The sequence below is a fragment of the Vulpes vulpes genome, chromosome 6 (assembly GCF_048418805.1).
Source record: "Vulpes vulpes isolate BD-2025 chromosome 6, VulVul3, whole genome shotgun sequence".
Classification (NCBI taxonomy): Eukaryota; Metazoa; Chordata; class Mammalia; order Carnivora; family Canidae; genus Vulpes; species Vulpes vulpes.
This window is the reverse complement of record NC_132785.1, coordinates 28,163,373-28,183,517: the sequence shown is the minus strand read 5'-3', so window position 1 is coordinate 28,183,517 and position 20,145 is coordinate 28,163,373. Positions and strand designations below refer to the sequence as shown.

The 20,145-nt window shown below is 39.3% G+C and overlaps 1 protein-coding gene across 4 annotated transcripts in view; it reads left to right on the top strand.

Annotated features, from left to right (window-relative positions):
- The window catches only part of KLF12 (KLF transcription factor 12), a 578,512-nt gene that overhangs the window by 40,889 nt on the left and 517,478 nt on the right, over positions 1 to 20,145 (top strand). For all 4 annotated transcript variants that reach the window (XM_072760694.1, XM_072760698.1, XM_072760697.1 and 1 more), the window contains one exon: positions 4,065 to 4,147. The gene's annotated coding sequence lies outside the window, so the exon portion shown is untranslated. The remainder of the gene's footprint in view (positions 1 to 4,064; positions 4,148 to 20,145) is intronic.

Genomic DNA, 20,145 nt, shown 5'->3' with positions numbered 1-20,145 from the left:
ACTGGAGGATTTTCCCATCTCTGTTGTAATCAGGCATAGCATTTCCATATCAGTGTTTCTGTCAACATTATTCCCAACCTACAAGAAAAAACACAATCACATTTTTTAAAGATAACACTGGTTCTCCATTTGAAATATTTCTCAAAGCCTTAATAAGGACAGGCTTTTCTGTACCTATTTAAGGAAACACAGGAAGAAGGTAAGATTCATATTCTAACGCGGTTTTTTGATTCCTTTCTTTATCTTACAGCTAATCACTTGTGGCATCTTAACTTTCTTTAGCATTATAACCATTCAGTAAGATTCCTGTCACTCAGGTCACCTAAGAATTAAAACTATGTTGCCTTCTCAGTGAATTCTGATAACTGTGCCTATGTAAAAACAAAAACAAAACAAACACAAAAACAAGCTAACAAAAACCACTAGCTTAAACTTTATTTTTTCACTCTTTGGTTGAGCTCGTTCAGAAGTTAGTCCTACATATTTTCCCCATATATATTATCATAGAAAATGGTAAATACATGTATTTTATTGTAACCTACTACTAAGATAGACACCACAACTAAAATCTAACTCTTGTTATCAGTTTGAAATGAAAATGGGGCAAATAGGCTTAGAACCTGAAGAGAACTGGCTCAAGAAAGGGCAGAATAGCACATAAGATAAAAGAATCTGTTTAAACTACTTTGGTTGCATCCACTGGCAGGAGAAGCTTAGAGAATTTGGAGTTTGTGGATATTCCAAGGCCTCTGAATCCTCCCATAAGTCTTATTTCAATATTCATGGTCTTACTCTGTCCCATTTAATACTTCAACTTCCCTAGATAAGACCTAGGACCAGGCGTGTTAAATAGCATGGTGGCCAAATCTTTTCATTTGTTTCTTGGGACCTCAGCTCTGCGGATATGAGTCAAAAGATTCTACTAAAATCATCAGATAGAGTCCCTGGGTTTAAATTTGTTTTGCGAATTTAATATTTAAATTTGTCAGTCCCTTTTTTTAAAGCCACCTCATGCAGCTAAAAACACCTTGAATTCCTTCACGCTGTCAGGCAACTGCAGCAAGTTGATAACCCAAAGCCTTGCCTTCAGAGTGCACTTGATTCCAAGCGATTGCAAGAAAACAAACTCTTTCACCACTGCTTGCCCCAAGCTGTCACCTTTCTATCACTGCCACATACTGCATTTTCAGCTCCTTTAGCCCCAATTATGCCAGGAAACGAGCCCAGATTTCCTTGTTTTCCCTCAGGTCTGGTGCATATAATCTACTCCTGGAACCAAGTTCCGTTCCAGTCAAGGCTCTTCATTGCTCAGAATACAAATATCTATTTGTTAATACTTGATGTTTTTTGTTCCTTTGTCACTTCCTTTTAAATTTTTCTTTGTTTTTGTTTTTGTTTTACGGATAATGTTCCAGGAAAGCTAGCATGCTTCAACACAATCTTGTTTGACTAGTTTGGGCAAATGAAATCTCCTGTCACACTCTATTAAATGCTGAAGCCAAAGTATTTATTTTGAGATTTTTAAAAATTTTTATGCCTCCGTTTTGAACACACCTGCCTATATATTGTAGAAATTGAGTCTACAAGCAGATAAAATTTTTGATGTAGAGATAATATTCTTCTATTTTGTATATTTTCTAATTTTGTATTTTTACCAGGAAAACACATTTCAGAGTAGGATTTTTTTTATAATGATAATTGATATTATTCTGTTAAACTCTAGGTCTGTTCTCTGCTATTTTAATGCAGATTGATCTAAACTGATTAACTTGTTTTGTATTTTAAAATTTAGTTTGCTTTGCTCCCATTACCTACTTTTTTTTTCAAAAGTATTGACTACAAATCTTGTGCTTGCTTTTGCTCTTTAATTTGTTTTTCTTGGTGTATGTTATTAAGACCAATTGACACACATATCCCAATATTTTTATCTTTCCAAACATTCCCTATGCATTTAGAATTAGTATCTATTTTCAGTAACTTCATTATGCTTCCTAATCACAGGATATATTTCTTCACTCTTTTTCTGTTTGAAACCCAATTTTATTACTTAGTCCCTCTCCTATAATTAATTTACTCTAGTTGAATTGTTGCTATATTTCACCTGAGAAAGAACAGCATATCTCTGGTGGTCCAAGTTATCTCTTACCAGAGCACTCAGTGTGGAACCTTGGTGTTATCGAGTTAATTTATTTACAAACACTTTGAAGATCCTAATGTATGAAGTACATCACATACAGTACTCTAGAGGGGTTGTAGGAGAAATGGTTTCCATTTTTAATATATTTATAAATTCATGAGAAAAATGCTCAGAAGTAAAACCAATTATTATTTAAAATGTCAATCAGCCCAAAATGACATAGTTTATTCATACCATGATTCAGTGAATTTTAATCAATGCCTACCATGTGCCAGTAACTGGACTGGTTCTAGGACTACAGTAAAACCATAGTACTGGGCCACATGGCCTTGGAAATACATCCTGGAAGACTGATCAAAAGTAAGCAGAAATTGGGGTGCCTACGTGGCTGAGTCATTTAAGCCTCCAACCCTTGATCTCGGCTCATGTCATGATCTCAGATCTTGTGATCAAGCCCCACTTCAGGCTCCATGCTCAGCATGGACTCTGCTTGAGATTCTCTCTTTCCCTCTCCCTCCTACCCTCCCCCTGATCATGCTTCCTAAATAAATAAATAAATAATAAATAAATAAATAAATAAATAAATCTTTAAAAAAGAAAATGAACAGAAATTATAAGTATGAGCACAACCAAGACCAAGCATTGAATGGGGCTCAGATATCCCAGGGCTCAGAAAAGGCTTCCTTGACTTAATTATGTTTACACTAAAAAGATTAATAATGTTGGGTAGGCAAAAAGAAAGGTGTAGAAAACAAGGACTGTTGGGTATTGAGTAAAGGAATACTTAAAGTAGTGTAGGAAAGACCTTTGGAAAGAGATAATCCCTGAGAGGATGTGTAATTCGATCTAGAAAAACAATATTTAAGGCACTAGCTGTGTTCTCTATAAGACATTCTGTGTGCTAAGAAGGACACGGAGGGATTGGAAATGATTGAAGAGCCCATTCCAAGTGGAAGGAACAGCTTAGCAAAGAATGGAAGGCAAAACTGTAAGGGTGGGTGGGATGGATGGCAGAGGGGATGCCACTGAGTAACACAAAATGAAGTCACACAGAGATGAGGAAGGTATTAAAGAAGCTTTAATATCCAAGGAAGTATGTTCTAGATGATAAGTATAAAATGAGAATAAGTGCAATTAGAAGCTAGAAGGAGAATCCTTGGAGCAATGTGAGTATTATTGCCTGGATTAGGCTAGTGTGGCAGATGCTGTTGGTGGCCTGCCCAAAACCCTTTGGCATCCCCAATCCTGTTTCCATACACACCACCTGCTACCTACCACAAGCATCTGCGGCTCTCTGCCCTAGGGCCTTCCCTGGCCACAGGAGCATGCCTGGCCTATCCAGGGCACAGGCCTGACATTTGGGGGAGTTAATACCTTTCACCAGGAAAGGAGAGAAATTCAGTGTGTGAATACCCCAGTTCTCCCACCCCAGCAGAGGGAGACAGCTGTGGGGCATGTCCTACTCAGTCTTCTAGAGGTCCCTGGCAGGATGGGTCACCAAGTACTTCTCTTAGCTTTCTTCTCTTCTCTGTGTTACTGCCTCACTCTTGTACAAGCCATCCTGGGATCACCTCCAAATATAAGTTGCCTGTCTCACAATCTGCTTCTGGGGGAACCCAAACTGAGCAGTTGGTTACTGGTGAAATTGAAGAAGGATAAGGAGTATTTGGAGATGATGATAGAGAATTCCATAGTGTATATCCACCCTAGAAATCAGATGCCCATCCCCATTTTCTACAGCCAACTCCATTTTCTCCTAGTAGCAATGATATATCCAAACTGTGTTTTTCATCCACTGAATGTGAGTCGTGGATCACCAATACTGACAGTGACAGACACGATTTAATTTACAAAAATAATTAACAGTGTATTTGCATAGTTGTGTGCCTGTTACTGATCTTGGGTTGTCTTGGTTTCCACCTCACAGAGAATGAGTACCCATGAAGCCAAGACATCTCTGCGTTAACAAGGACTCGAAAGACGCTTAATCAAGAAACACTCATTTCACAGGTAAGGCAACTGGGGCACAAGAAAGAGAAATGACGTTAGCACAGTCACCCAGTTGGTAAGTGGAGACGTGCAAATAAGATCTGGATTCTCTGTCTCTCTGTCTAGTATGTCCTATCCCACCGCTGTCTGCCAGCAGGAAGAGGAAAAAAAACCCTTAAAAAGTCATAGGAAAAAAAAAAAAAGTCATAGGAAACTATGGTCTTATCATATCCATGGTAGAGGACTGAGACAAACTGTTTGTTGTTGTTTTTTGTTTTTTGTTTTTGAGACAAACTGTTTTGAAGGCAGTTGCTCTCAATGCTAACCAAACAGTTTTTAGTGGCAAAAATCATGATTCATAAAATTCTAAAACATGTTCTCTTACACGTGTAGTTTTTCTTTTTTCTGAATGTGAAGATAATAGAAGTTAATGTGTAAGAGAAGCAGTTCAGTCCCCTCAGGTAATGATAAGGTATGTATCTAAGTGACCTTAGTCATTTAATACAAACCAGACTGTTCAACTACTGCAGAGAATAGCTGTTAATTACCTATCAAAACATCACTCACCAGAATTCAGAAATGAAAGTCAAACAGGGAAAGATAGGTCTAGCTGAACACATCTGGAAAGAGGCAACAGAGGCATCCAGTGTTGCACTGGAGTTTGGAGGATATTAATGCAGTTGTTCTATGGAAACTAATTTGGGTCCATAACATCAAACATATAAGTGCATCATTTGTATTATCTATAACTGAAATAACCCAAATCATTTTCCACAGCAAGCTCACAGGCTCCCAGGTGCCAAAACTTGATTTCCATCTAATTATGACCTTCTGTCAGGTTGCATCTAACTTTCTGGGGGACTCTGTTAAAGTACTAAGTTCTCAATAGGGGTCAGGGGGTGAGTGGGCTTTGGATCTTGGTTATCAATCCACACATTTTTTTGCTGCATCTGCCACATGCTGACCCTCCCTCAAGCTACTCGTGGACTGCCAGGTTTCTGTGCCGTGTTTGCATTCCTCCTGGTAGCATGGGAAAATGCTCTGTTTCTCCTCCTGTCACGCTGAGGAGTGTGGGGACCCTGGCAAGCTGACGTACAGGTCCACATGCCAGAATACCACTCATGACATTTCCTCTGTTCCCGAGCCCTGCTGCTCTCTCAAGCCCTACTCAGGAAAGGTAGCTCTATGTCTCAGGTTTCCAGCCTTGTCCAGGTCCTGGGCCTCAGGCCAAAGAGTACAGGCAGCAAGGTTTCCAGGGAACAAGCCAGCCTCTAAGGCTCGTACTTCCCACTGGCCATATACTTCCCACAGTCTAGACATCACTATTGGGAAAACTAGCCCTGACTGATCAAAGGTCCTTCCAAACATTGCCATATATTTTGACCTTGACTTCTGAGGATTCCCAAGAGCCAAAAATCTCCCTCTATTTTCTCTCTGTTCTTTGATGCCTCATGGATTTGCTGCTTGACTAAAGAGAGTGTCACAACTGTGACAACCAAAAAAGGGAAGGTTAATCATCAATTAATATATAAAAATATGTCCCCAGTGATACTTAGAAAAATTTTAATTCTTCCTCTGCCTTTTCATGTGTAATATAAGAGCTAAAGTGTTATTAAAATTGATACCGATGAGGGGCACCTGGTGGCTCCATCAGTTAAGCATCCATCCCTTGATTTCAACTCAGGTCATAGTCTCAGAGTCAGGAGATCAAGCCCCATGTTAGGCTCTGTGCTCAGTGGGGAGTCTGCCTCTCTCCCTCTCCCTCTGCCCCCACCCCTTGTGCACACTCTCTTTCTCTCTCTCTCAAATAAATAAATAAATCTTTTTTTAAAAAATGAGACTGGTGAATGACAGTGAGTCTCCCTATAAATCCTAGGCCATTTCCAGATGACATGGCAATAGTTCACAAAAATCTTAGAGAGGAACCCAATACAGAATCTTCTACAAAATAAAAGGAAAGCTCACTGCTGATAAGCCCACCCCACCGTCATCACCAATGAGAAGTCTTAGCTCAATCTTACCCATTCACAGTAGGCTGAAAGCCTCGTGATCTCACCCACAGTAATTTACTCACTGGGTTGATCATCCCCAGCTAAGGATTTCATTACAGTTGATTTACAACACTAACCTTTACTACAATCCCACCCAGATCCACACTGGTACTCAACTGCTCATCTTCACAACAAAGGTGAGAAGGGCAACTTCCAGCCTCTTGATTTGTAATGCACAGGCCCCAGGCCCCAAAGCAAGGAGGGACAGGGCTGGAACTGGAGTTCGGGTATCTTTATTCAGGTCACATGCTGGGGGGGGGGGGGGGGGGTTCATTCATTTTTCTTCTTGTTTCTACTCACTGGTCCGTGCTGATCCCAGCGTTAGCCAGAGACTTGAACAAATTGCAACTTAAACTTGAAACCGTTCATTCCTAACTTCTTTTAAGGGAACTAGGTGTCATCTCAATAGATGATGGCATTAGAGTAGAACCTAAGAAAACCTAACAAAAGTGTTATTTGAAATTTATGGAAATACATTTTTCTCCTCAATATGCAGTAGCAGTCACTGGATAAAGTTAGTTTTCCTGTGTATATACCAGGCTTATTTAGCAAGAAAGCATTTCTTAGAAAATAATTTCTAGACTAGAGACACAATTTTAATTAAGTCGAACCCATTCAATATAATAGAAGCTACAGATAACTGCTTTGTGGATATCCTTTTCAGGTCAAAAATAATTTGGTAAAACACCTTCCTGAAATTATATCCATTTTGGGTCTCACTACATCATGCAATTGAAAGCTAAATGAAATTCTGATTAGTAGCCTGCTGCTAAATGATACAACATAAAAGGCTAAATGCCATATAATTGATAAGCAACAAAAAACTCAACTAGTCTGTATACCCTAAGCAAATGAGCATACTTCAAAAACAATGATGTGATATCTCATTATCAATCTCAAAATTACATTCTGGCACATTCAGTGTGCTGAGTAAAGAGGTTTTTTTTGTGTGTTTTTTTTTTCTTTGTTCCCAAAGACCATCCCTTACCAAGTTGGAGAAAGGGTTTGTTCTCTTATTAACCAGTATTTATTGAGCACCTACCTGGGACCAGTTACCATGCTAAGCATTATGGGTCCTTAAAGGATAATAAAAATGATTACTTCCTCCTAGTAATTTACTAAATATTTCTCAAAGAAGTGTGAAGAAATGATTATTTCCAAATATAAGTTCTAGATAGTAGAAAAGACATCTTGATAGAAGTGAAAGCAGACAACTCTTGCAGGCACCAGTCTTTTCTCCTGACCTTCTTCCCTTGGCATCCTCTGTCTTACAAGCATAGTACCTACCATTCTGAGGGGAGAAACTATTTCCCACTGAGCTCCCCAATTATAGCCATCTTATCTTTTCTTTAATTACTCAGAGCATAAATGAAGTAAATCCTAAATATTCAAATGTGGTTTATTAGCAACCAAGGGATAACAAAAGAGAAATAAATACACACTCACATATACACTCATGTGCACACACCAACCATGGCACATGATCATATGGCTTAGGATGTATATATATTTATCTTGGGGAGTTGCCTTACTGCTGAGCTCTCCTGTCACTCCATCTGCAAGAGACCAACTTTAAAATTTGCCAGCATGGAAGCACGCTCAAAGACATTCAGCCAACAATAGAATGATCACATTCAGCCAACAATAGAATGATCATAACTGTGGACTTGATGTCAGATAGATACGAGTTCAAATCCCAGTTTTGTCACATGTCTGTATAGATGTAAACCAGGAAATATCTATTATCCTTTGGAAAATAACGTTAATGATGCCTTCCTCACTGGGTTGTTTTCAGAATTAAATAACAAGCACTTGGCACACTGCAGAGTATAAGTGCACAATAAATGGTAATTAATATTATTATCATTATAATAATTATTATTCAAAAGCCATAAAAGATAGCAAGACCCTGCTATCTTTTAATTTTCATTTTCTATCACAAGACCTGCCTCTGGAAAGTCCACTGTCATCCAAAAAGACTATGCTCACCCTTAGCAATGGTCCTACTAACAGACGTGAACAGGATCATTTACTCAGTAAAATACCCTAAACATACAATCCTAGGTGTCATATACATATACTGAGTAGAGATCATTTTGCTACAAATGTATAGAAGAGGGTTAAACAATAAGTATAAAAGATAGTTCAAGGCTTGACAGTAATGAGCAAACAAAAAGTATAGACCAGATTTGAGAGAGAGAGAAAGTTGTTGGTAAATGTTATACTTCTGAAAAAGGCTCTTTGGTCAGGTAAGTTTTAGAAACCTTGATTTTAAAAAGGTAAAAAAAAATTATTACTGCAAGACTTCCAGAATCTGCAATAAGCCTACAAGCAGTATGGAGCTTAAATAGCAAATATATAATTTATAGTATTTCCCTAATTCATGTATGCTGAACTTTCACAAACATGTTACTGTTTTTTAATAATGGTAGAGATAGTTCAAGAACTGGTGTTTTATGGAACATTGAGAAATACTGGTGAATTTTAAAAAGCATTATTATTCTAGAAGACCGATAGCTCCATGGGCTCTAACAAGCTGTCAAGTTTTAATGGGAAAGAGATTTAATCTCTTTGAAGAATGGATAGGATAAACCATTCAAGGTAGGAATTAATAGGAAAAAAACCCCAAACATGTAGCTAGTTAAAGATATTTTTTGCATATTCATTTATTTATATACTCTTCCATTTTTATTTATTCATAATTTTAATTTCTACAAAGGATTTGAGGTGGCTCCCAGATGTATGTTTATATCTTACCGCCATTTAGCTACCACTTCAAAATAGTCCTTTATATTTTGTGATGCATTGTGATTCACAAAGTCTCCATATGCAGAGTTCATGAAATATAACGTGCTTTAAAATGATGGAGATAGGAGGAGCAGTCTTGTCAGTAATCCTGATTCTCAGCCTTCGTAGAGATTCCTGTACTTTTAACAAGTAACTCAGCTGACTCCATGCAAGTAATGTAAGAGTCCATTTTTTAAATGTTGCTTTAGATTAATGTTATTTAGAAAAGAGAGCTAATCACAAACTTTCATTTCTCATCACATTCTAAAAACAGTATTTCTTTAGATAGAGAGGTGATGACAGATAATAGATACATAGATGGATGGATAGATGATAGGTGAGTGGATAGGTAGAGAGGTGGTAGATAGATAGAGATTCCAAGAGTATTATAAGAATAAATTATGAATAGAAATAATCCGGACTAGGGATTTCTAATCCTATGCTAAAATAATCTGTCCTAACAAGGAGATGACTCAAACTTCGAACTTACTTATTTCAGAGTCAGAAATTAAGGAAGAAGGGAAGGAAGAAAAGGAGGAAAGCAGAGGGAAGGGAAAGTGGGAAAAAAAAGGGAATAGAGCTGGTAGTTATAGTTAAATATTCCTGATTTCATTAAGATGGTTTAAAAGAAAGAATTTACTGGGGTACCTAGGTGGCACAGTCATTTGGGCATCCAACTCTTGGTTTCTGCTCAGGTAGTGATCTCAGGGTCTTGAGATCAAGCCCTCCCACCCTCGGCTTCGTGCTTATCACAGAGTCTGCCTGAGATTCTCTCTCCCTCTGCCCCTCCTTCTCTTTGCACGCACACATGTGTGCATGCTCTCTCTCTCAAATAAATAAATAAATAAACAAACAAACAAATAAAAATAAAACAGCTTGGGCTGAAGGATTGACAATGTTTCTGTGATAGGCCCTGCAGAAGTGAGCAACAGCTCAAGTTCTCATATCTAAGGACAGGTGAAGTCCACTGACTCTGCTGGCAGCCTCATCTAAGGAATCCTTTGGAAGGGGAGCCTAGCAACAAGAATCATTCAAGAGTAAAGAAGGTTTGGGTTAATAATTATAAGCCTCTGGAAAAATCACATCTGTAATTCTATTTTTCAATATGATTTCAAGCAACTAAAGGATTTACAAAGGGGAAATGAATGCACACGAAACAGGGCACAAAGTGGTATAGTTGGCACAGTCCTTGGGGGGGTGGGGTGCCTACTAAATGACCCTGAACAACAGTTGTCAGTTCTAGCCTATCCCAGCCCCATCCCCACCTCCCCTAAGGACTACCTGCTATCTGTGTCCTCAGCCACACCCATCTGGGCACCACTGACTGACTCAGCCTAGCAGAATTAGAAGCTTTGCCCCTGCCCACTTGCAAGTGGGGTCTGGAAACTGTCCATAGCCGTCTTAAGTCATTGAACCTGGAGGTCAACAGAACCTTCTGTGCCAGGAGGAATATTACATTTCAGGTTCCCTAACTAACCCTCACTGGCAGGGCCAGCCCTGACTGACTGACCCTTCAGATCAAGCTTGCAGTGCTTGTTTTCTCTTGAGAGTATCTTCCTCAAGGTATGGGGAATTAGGAACATGACTTTGAACATCAGCCAGCCAACTCAAGAGCGAGGCCTTTCCAACCTGGCGGGGAGAGTGGGAAGATGGGGAAAAATGGAAGAATTTGAATCCATTGGAGGAGGCAGGAAGAGGGAAGCAGTGCATTGGAAACTTAGGTAAGCACACTGCATTTTCAGCCAGAAGCTCAGTCACAGTGAGGATCTGAACAGTAAAAACTCACACTACAAAAAGCAAAAATTAGACAATCAAGGATGAAGATTGCAAGGAAGGCCTCACTTTAGTGGAGCACTTGGCTACCTGGGTAATTGATCCAGACACATCAGGCACCAGGCTCAGGTCCATGGTGAGGACACTTTCATTAAACTTGCACCAAGGATGGGCTCAGATCAGAAAGCAAGGTGTGGCTGTTTCCAGGGGATGGAGTTCCTGGGTATTTTTTTAGAAGAACTGGGTGAGACTGAGACTGACTTTCCTCTGTGATGTTGAAACAGCAACACTTTTCATTAATTATTCTTTGAATGTTGACATGTTTTCTTTACCACTTTTGGCACTTCTATCTTCTCACTGTTTTTTCAGTGTGGTGACTAATGCACACAATGGTTAGAAGAAAAAAAATTAACTACACAATGCTGGGTTCGTTTTTACTGCAGTCTTGATTTTTTTTTTTTATGTTTGATGGAATAAGACCATCAGTCACTGGCATGTCAGACATAATAAGTGCCTGGCAGAGCTTAGAACCCAATGCCCACAGTTCTTGTTCCCAGAAAAGGAGGTGAACTCCCTATCAAAGAAGCTGTTCTTGCCCCACCCCTTCCCTAACACATCCTTCAGCACTTCCTTTGGCATGTCTTATGGTCCTACCCTTCTCAGTGTCCCATACCCCTCTCCTTCCGGGTCTCTCTCCCCCCTAAATCTTACAGGGTACCTTTTTTTGCACCCCTTCTTCCTTTCACTTGCTGATTCTTGTCTGCATCCCTTCTGCTCATGACCTCACAGACATCTCTGGGCACGATTTCAAGATCTCTCTGAAATAATTTGACATATCTGTCATCAAAATTTCTTACTACTTAAAGCACAAAGAAAACAGATCTACTCCTTCTTCTAAGCACAGAGTTGTATGTGTGTGTGTAGAACTGCATCTCCCTCATTCCCTGACAGGCTAATTGCACCCTGAATTAGTCAGACATTCTCTCTCAGCACATGACTTCTACCATATATGCATCCATTGATATTTTTTTTAAATTGAGATGGAATTGACATATAACACCGTATTCATTTCAGGTGTACAATGTAATGTTTCAATGTTTGTGTATATTGTGTATATTGTGAAATGATCATGTCTCATTAACTTCTATCACTATACATGGTTACGATTTTTTTCTCTTTTTGTGTTGAGAACTTAGAAGATTCGTGTCATAGCAATTTTCAAATATACGTTACAATATTCTTAACTACAGTCACTATGCTGTACATTACATCCCTGGGACTTGTTTATTTTATATCTGGAAGTTTGATGAATCCATCTATTTATTGGATTCATATTCACTGGGTCCTAACTATCTTTTGCTTAGGCTCATCTTAATGACCCTCACCCTTCTCTCCAAACATACCTCAGAACCTTCACCCTATGCCTTTAATAGGTGGCAAATGTGTCACATTTCTGAGCCCCCGATCAAGTGTCTCTGGCAAGGCTTATTGCAGTTATAGAGCTTAGAGACCACTGAGTGACCTGATTACCAAAGAGAGCCCTTGAAATGACAGCATAGGGCAGCACAACCACACTTCAACCCTCTGCCAGCCTCAGGGAGCCTCTCCATGGTACAATTAAGCACAGTTAACTTCCAGAAATTGTCTACTGACTCCATCTACTTAATCAGGGAATGACTGAAGAAACTCATCCTTATGATATTCACATACAGAAAAATTCTCTAAGGAAATCATCAAGCATTTTCCAGTTAAGAACCCCTCAAAAGACTAGCAGACAACAACATTTTTTAAGAAGTATTTCCTATGTATTTATATTAAAAAAAACTATAAAGCCTACTCATCAGAACTTTCAGGTTCCACATGTTTACCTCAAATACAATTATGGTTGATGGAAACCAAATTTAATGAGTAAGAAGCCTGTTGTTTTTCCAACTCTTACCTGTGAGAGTTGGAAGTCTCCCAACCTGAGAGTTCAAGTCCTCCCCTACCCCACCCCACCTCCACTCACCCCAAGCCCCATCCAAACTCTCCCACCCCCCAGCCCAAGCTGTTTGGGGACATCCCTGAGAAGCCTTGTGATCCAGACACCCCTATTATTTCCACTGGGGCCTGGCTCTACTCCCCTTTACCACATGCATTTATCAAAGAGGGAGAGAGAGAGAGTACGTGTGTGTGTGTGTGTGTGTGTGTGAGAGAGAGAGAGAGAGAAAGAGAAAGCAAGACAGAGAGAGAGACATGGGGGCAGAGAGGAGATGCTTCTGCTTTCAAAGCACTTACTGTATAGTAGAAACATAAGAATGAACGTTTACTTAACCATCAAATATTTGCTATTTGCTGTGCTAGGTTATTTACATCCATCCTATCACTTAATCTTTGTAGCTTCCTCAATAAAATATGTATTATTGTTATTCCCACTTTAGAAATAAAAAATTTAAAATAGGGACAGAGAGAGACTAAATAACTTGCATAATCACATACCAAGTGTCAGAGAGTGATTTTGTCTTGAACACATGTTTAGATTTTCTCAAACCCATTTTCCCACCATCATTTCCCATCTTCCTACTTCATCCTCTGGTGCCCCTACTCCATCAATCCTTCAGCCTCCTTGAAACTGACAGTTCATTGATGCCACTCTTGTTTTCCCTCCTTCCCCAGCTTAAAATCCACAATCATCATAAACACTCATTGGCATGCACCTCCAGGTCCTTTCTGGTTGGCACCCTTTGCATGCTCACTTGGTAAAAGTCCAACCCTGATTAAACCCAATGCTGCATTTCTTCTGTGTCTGCTCCCTCCCAGCTGCTCAAGGCTGGAGAGAAGCACACAGGCAAGAGGACTGGTCCCTGTGAGACATAAACTTTAGGCCACCCTTAATGGTGGGCACTTTTATGATTGTTGCAACACGCAACAAAGGGCTGGCTAGAACACAAAACAGAATGGAGTAAGTTCCCAAGTGCTTCCCAAGATGAAGCCTACTCATCCATAGATTGGGGATCACTGGTTGAAATTGTATTAATTGAGGAAAGCTATTTCTCCTACTTTCCTTAAGCTCTCTTTGCTCTTCCCAGTAACATGTGAAATTTACTTTCAGAAACAATGTCCCCACCTGGATTAACAAAAAGAGAAGCTCACATGGCTCTTACAGAAGTATGAACAGTCTGTCTGCTGACCAATAGGGTTGCATACAGATGTCATGAGAGGAAGACTGGCTGGCTGACTCCAAAGATCCTCACAGCCACAGCATTTTCACCTTCAACCTCTCAGGCTCAAAAACCTCATGTTTTCGGGCCACTAAGAGCCAATACAAGCTCTCAGTGTAAAGTCACAGTAACCAAACTGGCAAACCGATATATAAAACCAGAACTAAACTACAAACAGGCCTATTACAAAGTCTCCAATATTGGAATTGGTATAAGCCCTCTTCCTCCCCTGTACAGGAAGCCAAATCATAAGGAGAAGTTTGACTGGTGAGCTTGTAACAGAGGAGAAGTTATCTTAATTGAGTATATAATGGCATTAGTTTATGGTCCCCTAGGTCATCCAGTGCCACAATACTAATAATAGCTTTGCCAATGGGACTGGAAGCCTGATCCTTGGTTGGCCCCGAGCTCCCCTCCTTGGCACAGTCCTTGGATGAACATTTATCAATATTGGTCTTTGGCATCCTTTTCCCATAGTAATGAAAATACCTTTCCTCGATAACATCAATTCAGTCAATCTGGGTACTGTTATATTCCATAGTTTAAGAGAATTTGACGTAACTCTGGTTTTTTATTCAGTGATTTCACAAGTAAATTCTCAGAGTTCAGTGAATATGACATATTTACAAATTCTTGGGGAATCCCTCTTTGCAGTTTCCACAAGACATCCATGGGGAATTCCAGAATAAATAGGAGGAAAGTACCACCTAAATTCTATTTTGGGAGATAAGAAAAAGCAGGTGGATGCTTACAGAATTTTTTCTCCCTTCTCTGCCTAAGTACAGGGCTATACATCTTGATATGTGCCAGAAAATTGATTACGGAGGAAAATTCAACTAATGGTAGCAAAGATCCCCCCAGATTTCCCCTGTGTCTCTGATATTTTTTTCAAAGAGTTATCATTACAGCAAAATGCTGCTGTTTAATCCACGTCATCCCTGTGCGCCAGAAAATCTGTAAAATCTGCAACCACAAGAAAACTGTATTATACCGTCTCGTCAATTCTAAACAATCTAAACTGCCTTCATCATCAAGAGCATTTGTGATATCCATTTTACCACGGTATAATAAGCAAGATATCAAAGATATTGTTTTCTTTGCTTTGTCTTTTCTGCACTCTCAATTTAGGTTCTTTGAAATCTGGTCAAAAGAATGTAGCTTACTGCCTCCAAACTCATTATTATTACAATAAGATAATATTCACAGAACGCAGTAAATATAGACGGAATTCAAACTACTGATGGCTATATTAAGATCATATTTTTCAACTGAAAGAGTCTTTTTTTTTTTTAAATTAATTACAGAATACCAGTTAATTCCTCGGAGCATTTAGATTTTTTACCATAAGTAATTAACTCCTCTGACCTTCCCTCATCTTCTTAACACTGTGAACCACCATCGTTAGCATCATGTCAGATGTGCTTTCTCATACTTGCCACACAGAGATGCAAATCTCAGCAACGACGCTCTGACATCTAGATGTAGATGTGCACAACTCTGCGGAGCCCCCCTCTCATTGGAGGCTTCCTGCACACAGCCTCCGAGTTCTGATACAAATGCCACCAAGGTGATCTTCACCATCTGTCCAGCATTTCTGGGGATGCATCGCGGGCACATGTTGGAAGGGGAACGAGTTGATGTTTCCCTCGCACTGGTCTGTGCTATTTTTTTCCACCCACCAAGCCAGTAAGCTGCACAAATCTCTGGCAAGCAGCCACTTTCAGTTTTCTCAGAAGCCGAGAGAGTGGTTCCCCTATATTTCAAAAAGGCAAAGACTGCCTTATCAGCCTAATCATTACTTAGAGAATGATAGCAAAGAATCAAGCCCATTACTTTTTATGCCTAAAGAATCAGCCTGGGCTGCATTCTAAATGTTTCAACTCCTCTTTTCCAGAGGACAAAAAAGTAGTGTAGAAAATGGGCTCTCCTCCAGGGGAACCACCCACCTTCTGACACTCTGAGTACAAGAATGTGCTATTTCTACTCCATCCTGGAACTCCCAAGTGGAATGCGACCAAACCCTAGCACCAGGTGGCCCTCCTTGAAAAGTACACAGTTGTCATCCGTTTAAAGCAGGATGTATCCACTTTTAACAGAGGCAGATCTGAAAATGTTGACTATTTCTTTTGATATCTGTGACTGGGGTTCTAGGGCTGATGTTCAAGTGTGGGTTTTGGAGAAGGCGGGCTGGATGTGGTATGGCAGCAGGAGGACTGGGACACTGACATGGAACAGGATTTGAGAATGAGAACTCTTAAGAGCAAGGAAAGAAATTCCAAAGGGAAGTGAACGAGCACCAAAAATAACCCTTCTATGTAGAAGAAGTGTCCAGGGGAAAGTTACTGAAAATTCCCTTTGCAATGGAGCTGAGGTAGTTGGTTTACTTTTCCATTAATACTTTAATATACAGTTGCTATGATTTTTTAAAAATTCCTCATTAGTCTCATATTTTCATTTGATTTGCTGAATGTTGCCAACTCCTATTTCCAAAAGATCATTTGTAATTCATTTCTTTAAAAACTATATTAAGTGACTGCTCTTTGTGAAACACTTTGCTATATGCCATGGTAGATGCAAGATTAATAAAACATCACAAGTTTTATTGATAAGACAAGATCATTAAAATGTGGTAAGCATTCAGCCACATTCTGAATGCTGGGCCATTCAGTCAAGAATGAGAAAATAAGACAAGGTTCTTAGGGCAGTCATTTGCTATTTTTAAGCCTTGACTTCTTAATTTATCAAGTGAGAAAATATATCAGGAGGTCTCTCAGTTAGTATACAATGTTAACATTCCTTCATAGGTCTTGCTTCCTTCTCCCTCTCTACCTCTTCTTTAAGGACCTCCTTTTTTTCTCTCTCTCTCTCTTCATTGCAACACTTTCTTCTTCTAACTCCTTATTTCTTCCCTAGGCAATTTCATCTATCCCACTGCTTTAATTTCCACTTACAGACTTATGATTTCTGAAAGTAAACGGATAGGTAATAGAGATGGAGGGTGGGGGTGGGAGGGAGAGAGAGGCAGGCAAACTTATCCCCTGGTCTCCAAACCTAATATGCAGCTTTCTGCTGAGTATCTCCACTTATATGTCCCCAATTCCATTCAAACTTCCATGTGCAAAATTGAAAATCTTCTGTTTTTGTACTCATCTTATTCCTTTTCTAAGTTTAGAACAGTTAACTGCAAATTTGTTGTTGCCACCACCTTCCTCAAATTCAGCAATGGTTACTCACCCCCAGGTGTGCTTTTCAATCTGGAATTCACATTCCCTGGGAGTCCTGGCAACATGCCAGGAGAATTGAAAACCCCAGCAGAATATCTTCTTGGAAATTCAATTTTATTTGATGGCAAGAAGTTTAAATTTTTATTTTAGTATCAAAACTAATAGGCAGGGGCACCTGGGTGACTCAGTGGTTGAGCATCTGCCTTTGGCTCAGGCTGTGAACCCAGGATACTGGGATAGAATCCCGCATCAGGTTCCCTACAGGCAGCCTACTTCTCCCCCTGCTATGTCTCTGCCTCTCTCTCTCTCTCTCTCTGTCTCTCATAAATAAATAAATAAATAAATAAATAAATAAATAAATAAATAAATAAATAAAATCTTAAAAATAACAGCAATAGCAACAACAAAAATAATAGGCAAATACACAGTAGAATGCAAAAATATGAAAGGAGACTTCAAATAAATTTTTCACTTGTGCTGGTCCTTCTCGAGGCAATGCACTCAAAATCCATGGGGCTGGGGCATGCAAAATATTTTCCTTTCCTCTTTGGAATACTTTGGAACAAACAAAATAGAATGCAAAAGAGAACCAAGACTTCTTATATAGCACTGACAATTCTCTGTCATCTGGTCTACATCAATTGACCGGATGCCTCATCTTCTTCCTCTCCCACAGGGGCTCCAAACCGTAGCAAGTTACCTTTATCTCCACATACTGTGTTGTTTCATCCTCAAAGGACTGAGTTAAACAAGGATATGGAATATGGAGAACAATGAGTAATTTGTGATGGTGTGAGTTTAGGGGACCTGGTTGGGAGTAGAAAGAAAGGAGTTTGGGGAAAGATTGGAAAGAATTATTGGGGCCAGCTTATGAAGAACATTGTCTCCCACCTTAAGTCTTAATCTTGTAGGCCAATGGGGAGTCCTTAAATGTTTTAAGTAGAGGAATGACAGGATCATCTGTCTTGTAGAAATAAAAGTGCTAAACTGCATTACAATAACTCTGGTGGTAACGTGGTGGGTCAAAACCTGAAGTGGAGACTCCGGGCAATGGTCCAGGTGAAAGATGAAATTTTTAACAGTCACTGAAGAGATCACCCATGGAAATGTGACACTCTTCACCCCAAGGGTTTGAGGTTAAAAACGAAAAATTCAACCACAGCAGGAACTGTGATAATGATTCATTTGGTAAACATCCTGTAGTAGATGTTTTAGATAGCCATATTAGTGAAAGCACATCCAGTTTTTCTGACTCCAACATATGTAAATTAAAAACAATGAGACATTGTTTCAAGGCAGTTGGCTTACCAGTTTCAAGCCTCCTTGGCGTTGCATGTATATTCTGTTTCCATTGATTAGAATGCCTGTATCACCTCAGATTCTATTCTGATGATGGAAACACAAGCCAGGCCAAAAAATATCTCCTTAAAGAATGCTTTGTCACTGTCACCTCACAGCAGGTGCATCAGGAGGCTTCATGTCTGTGTGTCCATAAATTCTCTCTACACATGGCCCTGATAGTCTTACCCCACTATAATATAATTATGTTTCTGCACATGGCATCTCCTACTTTAGACTGTGAGCTTCTTTTTTTTATTATTTTAATAAATGAGACTGTGAGCTTCTTAAGAGTGAGGTCACACTTCTTTCCCTTTGTATCACCAGCATCCTGCCCAATGCCTGGCACATATTAGACATCAAGAGGTTATTGGATAAGTACATTAAAGAATTAAAATTCATAAAGAAACCAGCCTCGCTACTTTGTTACACTTCATATATATACATCTATGTCAAAGAAAATGCAAGGACATGTAAACATTTCAAGATAAATGCCTATACTACAAGACTAAATATACCTTCCATAAAATCTGTGGAACAGGTACAGATTTCCTATAAGATGCAATGTCATTAACAAACATTTTATATTTGTTGGAAAATTAAATGATAATCTGCAAATGTGCAGTTTAAAATTTTTAAATTTAATTATCCGAAAACATTCTGAGAAGAGGGCAGAAGAGTGGTTAATATTCCTTCTTTAGAGATTTGATAGCTGAGAATCAAAGTGGATATGTGAATATCCAGATTTCACTTCTGACCTTCTATTAAGATGTTTACATATATGCTAGTAGGAAATTTTAAGTTAAAACAAAATATCAAGATAATGATATTTAAGAGAACGAAGATAAGTTTACCTGATTTTTTTTCCTCTACTTTCATGGATGTGTCTTACCTGTTCTAAAGGCGAGAAATATTCCCACAAAAAGGATGATTTTTGTAATAAAAAAAAGTATATATAAAGAGAAATAAGTTATTAATAGATGAGGATCTGGGGATCCCTGGGTGGCTCAGCGGTTTGGCGCCTGCCTTTGGCCCAGGGCGCGATCCTGGAGACCCGGGATTGAATCCCACGTCGGGCTCCCGGTGCATGGAGCCTGCTTCTCCCTCTGCCTGTGTCTCTGCCTCTCTCTCTCTCTCTTTCTGTGTGTGTGACTATCATAAATAAATACAAAAAAAAAATTTTTTTAAAAATAGATGAGGATCTTACCACATTTCTCTGTACTACATATATATATTTACATATATATGCTTTATATATATATATATATTAAATACATATATATATATAAAAATCTCGAGAGAGAGAGAGAGAGAGATCCATTATAACAGATGTGTGTATTTAAGTCAAAGATATTTCCCAGGGCAGCCCCGGTGGCACAGCGGTTTAATGCCGCCTGCCACCCAGGGCGTGATCCTGGAGATCCAGGATCGAGTCCCACGTTGGGCTCCCTGCATGGAGCCTGCTTCTCCCTCTGCCTGTGTCTCTGCCTCTCTCTCTGTGTGTCTCTATGAATAAATAAATAAATAAATAAATAAATAATCTTTAAAAAAAAAAAAGCTATTTTCCAGCCAATTTCCTCTTTTATCTCTGCACTGTCCTTTGTAATTGGGGCAACTGAGATATTCCCTCATTTCAAGTCATAAAT